Source organism: Solanum verrucosum, unplaced genomic scaffold (genome assembly GCF_900185275.1).
Source record: "Solanum verrucosum unplaced genomic scaffold, falcon-dt-bn FXZP01000067.1, whole genome shotgun sequence".
In the NCBI taxonomy this organism is placed as follows: Eukaryota; Viridiplantae; Streptophyta; class Magnoliopsida; order Solanales; family Solanaceae; genus Solanum; species Solanum verrucosum.
Genome location: NW_026020175.1, coordinates 1,462,284 through 1,475,931, shown reverse-complemented (window position 1 = coordinate 1,475,931; position 13,648 = coordinate 1,462,284). Strand labels below are relative to the sequence as shown.

Below are 13,648 nucleotides of genomic sequence, written 5' to 3'. Positions count from 1 at the left end.
AAGGAGAAATTATTTTAAATATCTATTATTAAAGACTTTAAATAATATTTGTACTTTATTCAATTAAGAAGTGCATATTATACATTTTTAATCAATATAATGTATAAATAAATAAATTAAATTTTAATATAATATTAACATAATGATTTCAATATACTAAACAATATCAGATTTTTTTAAAATATCATTCTACAAAGTAAGTCACTGCATATAAAAAAATCACCAATAAATAATAATAGGTAAAATTCATTACATGCAAAGGTAAACTTTGAATAATAATAGATAAAATATAAAATAAAACAAAAAAAGATATTGTGAAAAGAGGAAGAAAAAAATCTTTAAACGAAATTTAAGAAAACTTACGAGATATGTTAATACATTAATGAAATATATATATGGTAGGAATACTTTTATATTTAAAAAAAATATATTTTGTGCTTTTTTTTTTAATTTAAAAAAAGCAAAACTTTTTTGTTTGGTATGAGAGTTTTTCAATTTTTTGAAAAATGATTTTTCTTAAAAAACAAGTTCGTTAAAAATAAAAATAATAATTTTTCTAATAGAAATAGAAATCAAATTGTGTAAGTGACATTTCAAATATTATTTTTCTCCCTCTCCACCAACACACAACCCTCATCCCTTGATCATCACAACCCTAATATTATTTGTAGAATAATATTTTCTTACTTACTTTTCAAACAATTTTAAAAAAAGAACTCACTTATTTAAAAAAAATATTATATTATCTAAATTATTACTCCTATTTTTTTTCATACCAACCTAAAAAGCCGATTTTTATTTTTATTTAAAATAAGTTTCACTAAAAAAAGTAAGTACGTACTTTTATTGTAAAAAAAAAAAGTCTTTTTGGTCTCCCCAACTGCTTGGCCAAACAGGCCCTTAAATCTTACTTTTGTGCTTCTTCACAACTGTTTTATTCTTCCACACATCACAATTTCTCTCTGTTTTCTTCTTTTCATCATCAATTATGGCGCAATAAGAGAAGAAATCATCTCCGGGAATTCCTTGGAGGACACGAATTGCACTATCCTTCGTCTCTACAATTACCGACTATTCTCGCCGTCAAAACGGCACCGTTAACCGCCGACTACTTGGGATCTTCGGCCTTAAAACTTCCGCCAATCCAAATCCAGATAACGGCGTTAAATCCTACGACGTCACTGTAGATTCTTCTCGGGATCTCTGGTTTCGCCTCTTCATTCCAACTACCGATGAATCTCGGAATTTGAGTTCACTTCCGATTATCGTCTTCTTTCACGGCGGCGGATTTGTGTATCTCAGCCCTGATACGAAGGCGTATGACGCCGTTTGCGGTCGTTTCGCGAGGAAAACCCAGGCTGTTGTTGTCTCTGTTAATTATCGGCTAGCTCCGGAACACAAGTATCCTGCGCAGTATGATGATGAATTTGATGTGCTGAAGTTCCTTGACAATGAGAAGAACCGTGAGCTATTGCCGGAAAATGTTGATTTGTCTCGCTGCTTCCTTGCCGGAGATAATGCCGGTGGGATCCTCGCTCATCACGTGGCTAAGCGAGCATCTTAAATGACGTCGAACTTTGATGCACTGAAGGTATGATCCCTCTTTCTCTCCATCTGTCTACTCATATTCCATGACAATACATATGTCACGTCACTGTATTGCCCAACTTCTCGGTTTTTCTTTTTAAGGATTGCCTCATTTGCAATTAAAGGCCTAACATCCATAGCTACCTCAAGTTATCAATTTTTTAGGGATAAAGATCTGAAAAATATCTCAACTTTGGTTGGATTTATTGTTGCGATACTAAACTTTCATAAGGACCTATTACCTCCCTAGACTATTTAATACCGTGTTTTTTACACCCTAAACTATTTAATAGTATATTTTAAAGGTATATATGTGTCCACGTGGATAAATATATATGTTTAAAATACGATATTAAATAGTCTAGAGAAATAATAGATCCTCATTAAAGTTTAATATCACAACAGTAAATTCGACCAAATTGAGATATTTTTCCGACCCTTATCCCTAAAAAATTGATAACTTGAGGTAGCTATGAATGTTAGGCCTTTAATTGCAAATGAGGCAATCCTTAAAAAGAAAAACCGAGAAGTTGGGCAATACAGTGACGTGACATATGTATTGTCATGGAATATGAGTAGACAGATGGAGAGAAAGAGGGATCATACCTTCAGTGCATCAAAGTTCGACGTCATTTAAGATGCTCGCTTAGCCACGTGATGAGCGAGGATCCCACCGGCATTATCTCCGGCAAGGAAGCAGCGAGACAAATCAACATTTTCCGGCAATAGCTCACGGTTCTTCTCATTGTCAAGAAGACGATAATCGGAAGTGAACTCAAATTTCGAGATTCATCGGTAGTTGGAATGAAGAGGCGAAACCAGAGATCCCGAGAAGAATCTACAGTGACGTCGTAGGATTTAACGCCGTTATCTGGATTTGGATTGGCGGAAGTTTTAAGGCTGAAGATCCCGAGTAGTCGGCGGTTAACGGTGCCGTTTTGACGGCGAGAATAGTCGGTAATTGTAGAGACGAAGGATAGTGCAATTCGTGTCCTCCAAGGAATTCCCGGAGATGATTTCTTCTCTTATTGCGCCATAATTGATGATGAAAAGAAGAAAACAGAGAGAAATTGTGATGTGTGGAAGAATAAAAACAGTTGTGAAGAAGCACAAAAGTAAGATTTAAGGGCCTGTTTGGCCAAGCAGTTGGGGAGACCAAAAAGACTTTTTCTTTTACAATAAAAGTACGTACTTACTTTTTTTAGTGAAACTTATTTTAAATAAAAATAAAAACCGGCTTTTTAGGTTGGTATGAAAAAAAATAGGAGTAATAATTTAGATAATATAACTTGAGGTAGCTATTCTTTTCCTTCTTTCTTATCAGATTCCTTTTAGTTTCTCTATTTTTCGACCTGTTTTAGTTGTTTCAAGATTGTCTTTATTGTCGTCTTCTTTTGATTTATTGTCTACTTCACAATCATTTCAAGATTTTGGTAGTAGTTCCTTATTGCATTTACAAATTGAGGGTCGGGTTTTGTTTCCCGATCATGTTTTGTTGTTGGTGAACAAAAATTCAGAAGAATTTAAACCATAAAAAACTTCAAATTAACGTTTTATACTGGAAATTAAAAGATAAAACAAATTCCTACCTTATTTTCTTGGGGAAGATGATGAAGTCGTCAAACAGAGAGAACCAACGTTGATCTTGCTATGAAAAAAAAATCATGAAATCGAAAAATTAGGGCTATCAACGGCTATTTTGGGTTTAAAATTGGGGAAGATGACATAAATTGATTAAATAATTAATAATAAAGAAAGAAAATGACACGTGACACTTTTAAATTGGTCCATGACAGTGAAAACACGAAATGACGCGCCTCATGTGCGTGGTAACAATTCAGACGAGGAAATGGGTTAAAATGATTTGACCCATTTACAACGATATTAAATAGTTCTGTGGGATGATATGACAATTTGAAAGTTAAGGTGTCTTTATGCAAATACTAGACAACTTTGATGGTGTCTTTATGTCTTTTCTCTATTTTGATATTTCTTTCATAATCCTCTCCGGATCCTAAGGGTTCGTTTAACCATGTTATATAAAATGATGATATGAGATATTAATTTGAATTCATGAGATGATCCTAAGGGCCGGTTTGACCATACAATATGAAATCATAATATGAATAATGAGATAAAATTAAAGTTTTGTTTGGACATGTGCATTTGACTTTTAATGTTGTGTAGTTGTAAAACTATTAAAATTATCCCAATTCTTTATACAATCATACCAAATAAGCAAAAATTTATAAAATCACATAATACACTTTCACAAAGCTATATATTCTTAAAAAGTACAATATTTTATTAATTAAATTTTAATTCAATAAAAAATAAAATTAAACATAAGTTGTAGTGTACTAGTCTTTAAAATAATCCTCACACTTAGTAAAACTAACCTTCTCACGTTGAGCTTGCATTTCTCGATCATATGATCGAGAAGACGAATCAATTTTGTTACTTTTAACCATTTGTTGGTCAATTTGATTGGTAAATAAATTTGATAAAAAACAATAATTGGTGAATATAAATGTTAAAATATGAATTGATTTGAAATAAGAATAAATTTTATGATGATGAGAATAATTGTTATATGAGATATAAATAATTTTAAAAGTAATGATATGAATTATAAATTTTATTTACATATAAATAAATAGCTACTAGATATATGAGATAACTTATCTCATTACTATGATATAAATTGTGGGATAAGTTATTCAAACATGAAAACCAAACAAGATACAATAATTTTATCTCATCAAGTCATGTCATATTAAAATATAAAATAAGGATCAAAATAGATAAAAGCGACCAATGAACAAACGACATGTAATTATTTATCCAAATATTTTTTTTAAAAAGGTTTCAATAAATTAAAAGAAAAAATCAGCACTCCCATCCCTACACAATCATCTTCTCCATCATATTCCTCCAATTTTATTGTTTTTTCCGCCACAATCCATACCCATACAATCATCTTCTTTATTATAATTCTTTATATTAATTTTCTTTTCCACCATACCGATTCCTGCACGGTCTTTTTCTCCACCTTATTCCTCCTTTTTTCCTGGTCTTTTATGTCATCTCCATCCCAATTTGATCGTCTTCTTCGCTTTCCAATTCTTCATTTGATTTGGTGTTTAGTAGTGCGAATCGTATGACAATAGTGGTTAGTGTTTTCAAGATTGTCTCTTTCTCTTTAATTTTGTGATATTTGTAAGCTTAATTAGGACTCAAGGTTAGTGAGATTAGAACTTAGAAGTAGAAATTCTACACATTTTTCACAAAGGAGTAATTCGTTTGACATTAATAGAATTCTACTGTTGAAGTTAAGACTTTTTACCACGCACCATTAATATTATAGGTAATAGGAGCATATTTTGTCAGAGGTATTTAAAGAGCTTACTTAGAAATTATTTAGAAATCCCAACTTAATTATAATTACACATGCTAAAAGGGCATGCAATTTTGGATTTTTCGGACTTTTCTCAAGTTAAGATTAGAGGTTCAGTTTCGAATCAAGTGTTGGGATTGAATCTCGAATGAAGGATGTAAGAATTCTTACCTATTCTATACAAAAACAATTATTTTGATTAAAAAAAACTCAGATTATGTATTTGATCAACCTCATCAATTAGGCTAACGTCCTTTTCCTAATAGAATTATATGTGTGATCAACCTCGTCCATTTGCCCAAAAATATATCTGGTTACAACAATATAATTGACTAGTGAGGTACAATAACCCTTATCAATTCTATTTAATACTCTCCTAAATGAGGTTAAAACACACCATGTGAACACAAATAATATGTAGATGTTAAACTTTTACATATAATGCTCGTTCTTCTTTTGTATCACTCCCCTAAATAAGGTAAAAACACACAATGTGAACACAGATAAAATGTAAATATTAAATTTTTACATATAATGCTTCTTATTTTTTACCACTCCTAAATGAGGTTAAAACACATCATGTGAACACAAATAATATGTAGATGTTAAATTTTTTTTAATATATATTGCTTCTTCTTCTTTTTTATCACTCTCCTAAATGAGGTTAAAACACACCATGTTAACACCAATAATATGTAGACGGTAGTTTTTTTTTACATATAATGCACCCTTCTATTTTATCACTCCCCTAAATGTAGGGGTGTGTATTTGATTTTTCGGTTTGGTTTTATGCTATTCGGCTTGGATTTTTCGGTTTTTGGTTTTGAAGAAGTGTAACTCAATCCGAACCAAAATAAATTTGTTTGGTTAGGTATTTCTCTATTTGGTTTGGATTTTTTGGGTTTGATTTATTGGTTATGTCAATAATTAGAAACATAATAAAGTTATATTTACAATTTGAATTTCTTCAATATACTTTCTAATATAATCACAAGTAAAAATGTAAAACACAATACTTAAAAGTATATCAATTGAAGATGTCCAAACATAAAAAATAAACTAAATCATAAAAAAAAAAAACTTAAAACTGACAAAAGTGATTTACTCCAACTTATATATATATATATATATATATATATATATATATTTGTTTTTTTTGGTTTTCATTTTTCTAAATCCGAAATAAAACCAAAAAACCAAACAAAATAAATCATAAATCCAAAATCAAACCAGAAATCCAAAAAATCAATCCAAATTAGAATTCGGTTTGATTTGGTTTGATTTTTCGGTTTAATCCAAATAGGGCACACCCTTATCTAAATGAGGTAAAAACACACCATGTGAACACCAATAATATGTAGATGTTAATTTTTTTTTGCATATAATACACCTTCTTCTATTTTATCACTCCCCTAAATGAGGTAAAAACACACCATGTTAACACCAATATTACCGTCTACATATTATTGGTGTTAACATGGTGTGTTTTAACCTCATTTAGGAGAGTGATAAAAAAGAAGAAGAAGCATTATATATAAAAAAAAAATTAACATCTACATATTATTTGTGTTCACATGATGTGTTTTAACCTCATTTAGGAGAGTGGTAAAAAAAAAGGAGCATTATACGTAAAAATTTAACATCTACATATTATTGGTGTTAACATGGTGTATTTTAACCTCATTTAGGAGAGTGATAAAGAAGAAAGAGCATTATATGTAAAAAATTTAACATCTACATATTATTTGTGTTCACATGATGTGTTTTAACCTCATTTAGGAGAGTGGTAAAAAAAAGAAGGAGCCTTATATGTAAAAATTTAACATCTACATTTTATCTGTGTTCACATTATGTGTTTTTTCCTTATTTAGAGGAGTGATACAAAAGAAGAAGGAGCATTATATGTAAAAATTTAAAATCTACATATTATTTGTGTTCACATGGTGTGTTTTAACCTCCTTTAGGAAAGTATTAAATAGAATTGATAAGGGCTATCGTACCCCACTAGCCATCTGCATTATATTGTTGTAACCAGATATATCTTTGGGCAGATGGACGAGGTTGATCACGCATCTAATACTATTAGGAAAAAGACGTTAGCCTAATTGATGAGGTTGATCAAATACATAATCGAGTTCTTTTTCTTAATCAAAATAATTATTTTTGTATAAAATAGGTAAGGATTCTTACATCATTCATTCGAGATTCAATTCCGACACTCGATTCGAAATTAAACCTCTAATCTTAACTTAAGAAAAGTTGGGAAAAAATCCAAAATTTCATGCCCTTTTAGCATGTGTAATTATAATTAAGGGCAAGACTGTCCAGGGAAAAAAATGCAAAATTCAAATCCGGCCTAGAGAGTTCGAGTTGATTATCGGGTTGGGGTGGTTAGGTGGGGTAGCGGTAATATTATTTTATAACGATATTAATTATTCATGTATTAGTTATACGTGTATTAGTGATTCTATCTTTTACCCTAATCTAAAATAATACATAGATTTCTCATAACTTATACATATATTTGTTATGCGAGTTTATAAATTGTCAACCAAGCATTATATTAATTTTATAAATAAATAATTTATTTCTTAACTACCTACGAAACATTCGTATAAGTTAATAGAGAAAATTAATACATAAATAACCTCCTTTCTTATTCAACTGTCAAAAGATCCCTTACTTTATAATTTATTTAATTTTAAGCTTATTAAATAATGGGAAAAGGGCCTGATATACCCCAAACTATATCATTTATAGTTGATATACCTTCGTTATGAAAGTGACTCATATATACTCTTATCATTATAGAAATGACTCATATATATCCTTGCTGTTACAAAATGAACTCACATATACCCTTTATCTAACGGAAGTGAAAAAAATAGTTTTAGATTTATCTTTTAAAATTTAAATTTTTTAAAAATTCATTTAGGGGTATATATATATAAGATCCTTCTAACAAAGTTCAAGGTATATTTTAATCTTTTTCGTACGAAAATTATTTTTTGACTTCTTAGATTATCATTATTCGAGTTTCTTATTCTTTTTTTTTTGTTTCATTCTTTAGTGTAAAGAAAAAATTTGAAACTAATTTTTTTGCGGCTATATTGTAATTTAGTTTTTGTATTTGTAAACCTAAAATAAAAAAATTGAGCATCTATAGTAAATTTTATGAGAAAATTAGTGAAATATAAATAAATTTGACCATCAAAATAATAAATTTAAATTAGTCGTTGAAACAAAAAGTAAAAAAAAAACGTGTGAGGAGGATCAAATATACTCCATATAGATTATATTTTTTCAAAATAATAATAGTTAAAAGATTAAATAATTAATTTTTTCACTTCCGTTAGAAGAAAAGAGTATATGCGAGCCATTTCTATAACATCAAGGTATATATGAGTCACTTTCATAACGAGAGGTATATCAGCTCTAAATGAAAAAGTGGAGGGTATATCATACCCTTTTCCCTCAAATAATTAGTCATGGTAAATACTAAGAACAATTTGTAGATAAAAGCTTCAAATGCTTAAGAGCCTTATGTTTTATTATTGGAATTAAAGTAATATTCAATACAAATAAAATTTTCAAGTTCTATTTTAAAAAAAAACTTACAAATTTAGAGTTTACATAGTTTTGGACTATTTATTTAGTGAAATAATTATTAAATCAGTATAAAATTGAGTATAATTATTAAGAAAGAGTAATTATACTCTCTAATTTTTAGTAGTGATGAAACATTGCTAGTAATTACATAATTAAATTGCACAATAACTTTTAAATTTTTATTTTTCAAAATAGTATTCTTTTTACCTCCTTTCTCTTTCATTTAAATTAAATGACTAAACATTTGTTAAAATAATTTACTAATATTTTACTAGATTCATTATTTAAATAATTATAGTAGAAAAAACGTACTAAACTCGTGTTTTTTTGTAATTTAAAAAATGCAACAAAATATGATTTTATATTATATTCACATGAATTGGAAGATATTGGTTATTGTTACGATGTTGGTTACCAATTTATAATTATTTGATATGATTTTAAAAATACATATTTTACATCTAATTATAAGTAAACTTTAATGTGTCTTACTGACATGTATTTGTCACACATTAATGTCTGTTTAGTTGTTCATCTAAAATAAATTCGTTTAATTTTTATAATTTTTTATTTTAAAATAAAATATTTAATTTAATAATTACACTTATATAATCAAATATAATAGTAAAAACTAAATTAGTAATTATGTTAGTACAACTAAACATATATTTGTACTTGCTATATATATTGATCTCCGTAGGCAAAAAAAGTACTTAGCAGATGATCATTATATTAACCAATTATTTCTCAGAAAATCCGTAGATATTTGAACGTAACTCTTTACTTTAATGCTTTTCCATTTGTTAACCAAACAGGCAGTTATGGTTTGGAGTCCAACAATGGAAAACATAGTATTACAAGTCTCCATTTTTGTCAACTCTGATAAAAAAGAGAGAAATTGAACAAAAGTGGCTCAGTATTTAAATATGAAAGGCATAATATATAAATATGTCCTTTAATTTGACTTCAACTCATATTTATGTTCTGTAACTTTAGGTGTGTACAAGTAGACATTTAAACTTATATAAAATTGAATAAATAGACACACGCATCCTATGTGGCATCATACATGACAATTTTCATCTTACGTGGTGTCTTATGTGTATTATGTCACGTAGGACACATGTGTCTACTTGTTCAACTTTATATAAATTAAAATACTTGTTGAATGTCACTACTCACTAGCTAGTATGAAATAGTGGTACTTTTAAAAATGTATATACCCAAAATCTATGCATATTAAACTGAAGGGACAAATTCCCCTGATTCTGTATTATGTGGTCTAGGTAATTGGACTGGTGGCTATACAACCCTTTTTTGGAGGGGAGGAACGAACGGAATCAGAATTAAAACTAGTAGAAGTTGACGCATTGATATCAGTGAGAAGAACAGATTGGATGTGGAACGCGTTCCTGCCACCAGGTGAAGGGATGGATCGCGATCATGAGGTTATTAATGTTTGCGGTCCAAGGGCTGTTGACATATCAAAGCTGGACAATTTTCCAGCAACGATGGTAGTCGTGGGTGGTTTTGATCCCCTTAAAGATTGGCAAAGGAGGTACTATGAGTGGCTTAAGAGGTCTGGCAAAGATGTTCACTTCTCAGAGTATCCAACTATGGTGCATTCTTTCTACATTTTCCCTGAGGTTCCTGAAGCTACACAACTTATTCTTGAGGTTAAGGATTTTGTTAATAAGCAATGCTCTAAGGTTGTGAAGAATTGATGTGCCATTATTCAAATCATGTGTGTAGTATTATTAGGGTTCTCTTGGACATGTCATTGTCTTGTCCATTGTTGGTGTAGTGTTAGGCCTTCTAGTGTTTATCTCGACCACGATCACCGCCAAAAAAGGCTATGGAGGGGCGGGGATTAATCCGGTGAGGTGTTTGGGGCCGCGCTTATTAGAGGAGGTCACCTTTGGGATGGACATTGGATCATTTGGGTTGGGCCAACTATTGGTTGTGGCCTTCTATGTGTACACAAAGATCATTCCAGCAAAACATTTCAATGCAGAATATGGATACAAACATTTATATATACTATAGTAAATTTAATAATTGATATCAATTTTGATACACTTTTTAAAAATAATACACAATTCGTTGTTCTTTACTCATGGGTAGTTGGGAAGTTATACACTTTTTAAACACCAATAAAAGATGTAATAATTTCAAATTTGTTGGGGTATATACTTTCATACCTATTTCACATAGTAAAATATTTATACCTACAATAATAATTTATACCAATTTTTATACACTTTTTAAAATATATAATAATTCACAATTTTATTGGAATATCAAATTTCATACATATTTCATACAAAAAGAATACTAATTTTAAAACAATTGCAACTAGTAATTGTGTTTTGTCATATAAATAGTATTTCAAATGCATACAAGCCTTTTGCCAATATTATACCAATTTCATACCAAAAGTAAACATTGGTTCATAGCAGATTCATACCAAAAGAATATCAATTTCAAAACAATTGTAATTGGTAATTGTGTTTTGCTATATAAATAGTATACAAAATGCATACAATTTTTTGTGTCAATATCTATACCAATTTCATACCAACAATAAACACTGGTTAATACAAGGTTCATACCAAAAAGAGATCTTTGTAATTTTTATTATTTTTTACTTACAAAATTTGAATCGGAGTCTGAACACTCAGACAATAGAGGTTCCACCATTTTGCCTTTCCTTTATAGTCCCTTGCAATTTGAAGGAGTGGATTTTCTTTGATTATTGTTTCTTCTCCTTCGCTGGGTTTTGATTTTTCTTTGGATGGGTAACACTCTTATTCGCCGGAGTTGCATTCATCTTGGGCGAATATAAAAACTTGGAAGCTCTATTTTAAGATTAGATAAATCCTTTACAAATCTAGGACTCTTTTTAGGTGTGTGATAAACATTTTGATTCTTCGACATGTTTGTTTGAGGATCGAAAATTTGATTCTTGACACTGTGTACAAAATTTGCAGAAGTTTCTGTTTGAATGAAGAAAAAGAACAATGGAGAAGCTGGAAGAGAAAGAGTAACCATGGTGGAAAGAGAAACGTGGGTATGTGAGACTCTTCCTTGAAAGATGTAATTGATAATTAGCAACTTATTCTCTCTCATAATTTTCTCTTTCTCTCACCTATTAACATTATATAAATTAATTAATAAAATATAATTAGTTGATATATAAATTAAAACTGTTCTGTTAATACTTATAATTAAAAACTTTATAAGTAGTAAAAAAAAGTAGATATAAAGAAGGTAATAATAACCCTTAAATAGATGTATGGGGTGATTTTTCCATTAAAATATTATTTTTCATTTACATATCAACGTAAGAATTGTCATAAAGCTAATGCTTTTATCACTGTCACGACCAGACCGTCGTGATTGACACCCACACTAACACTCCGGTGGGAGAACCACTACTACAACTCAAACCAAACAACTAATCTAAAAACTAAGACATTTAAGTTACGGAAGCAAGTTAAAAACTAAGGAAACAAATAGGGAGTTCCCATAAACTCCAACAAAAGTCTAACAAGAACTAAACAAAACGGAAGAAATAACCTAGAATCTAAAAGTTAATGTACCAAAACATCTAACAATGAACCAAGTCTAAACAAGAATGGATGCACCCCCAACTAATGTTCTAATAACTAATAGAACATAGTCTAAGTCTGGAAATGGTGAACATAGATGAAAGAGAACTCATGGCAGCCCAAAAGAATTGGCTCACCCTTGAATTGGAACGATCACTGATCTCCTAAACGAGGTTTGTCAGTAGCCACTTGAAAATGCCTTGTACTCAACAAAAATAAAAGCAAGTGCAGTATCAGTACACAACCACAGTGTACTGGTAGGATCATGCGGCTATCCCACTAAGTGCAACATAAGCAAGTCAAGACAACATTATAATCACATGCATATATATCAACATATACAAAATTATCAACATTTACGAACAACGAACAACTTCACATTTTATATCAAATCATTGGTCCTCTCATGGAATCCAAATCCAAATAGTTAGCATATCAGAACGTGGTATCCGATCCTATAATTATGCCTGAATTTGGCAACGATCCCATAGTTATGCCGGAACGTGGCAACCGATCCAAGTTAGTTATGCCAGAACGTGGCAACCGATCCATTCAACACACCACAATCACAATCACAATCACAAGTATATCATCAAGATCATACATTTAAGTCATGATTTCATGGTAACCATCATTCATTTATCTCCTTACAACAAGTGTGATCAATAATACAACATTCATATACACACATGTATCATAATAAAGCAAGAACAAACGTACATCACACAATCATAGAATCACGACCATCACCTACCTTGAAACCCTAAGAAACTTGATCCTTCCCTTTTCAGATTCGTTCCACTTGTTCTTGATCTACAAACAATCAATATAATACGAGAATCAATAAACAATCACTAATTACCCGAATTACTAACAATTTTATGAACCTTAGATCAAACCCATGATCCCAATTATCTAGATTAGGGTTGTTTCCACCATAGAATCTATAACAAAACCCTCCCCCATCAATATTCACCCATTCTATTACGTTCTACGAATAAAAAAATGGATTCGGGGAGTGAAAATCTTACCTTTAATTCGCGTCGAGCCCGCCACAACTGCCGTCACCCCGCTGTAGCGAAAAAAAGTGACAACAATGCGGGTTACGCGAGACATAGAGGTAACTCAAGAATTTCAAAATTTCCATTTCACAACACACCTCTAACCAACGACGCTAAAAAAAACCCTTTACGCCAAGATCGATTTCGGGAGTTCTACTCACCCTAATTCAATTTCGTAAAGTCGTACGGATTCTTTAATGAGTTATCTAACTACTCATATAAACAAATTATAATTGAATCACCCGATTGTTACTAGATTTCCCTACACCTTATGGACTTCGATTTCGTGTAAATCTGGACTAGGTTGCGAAAATTCAAATACTACGAAAAAGTTTTTCGACCCAAAACTTTCCCCGTTGATTTTATTATAACGACGAAACTCG

General features: G+C 30.4%; 1 pseudogene; it reads left to right on the top strand.

Moving 5' to 3' along the window:
• Positions 1-988: 988 nt before the first annotated feature.
• Positions 989-10,325, top strand: LOC125828861 (probable carboxylesterase 18; annotated as a pseudogene).
• The last annotated feature ends 3,323 nt before the right edge of the window (positions 10,326-13,648 follow it).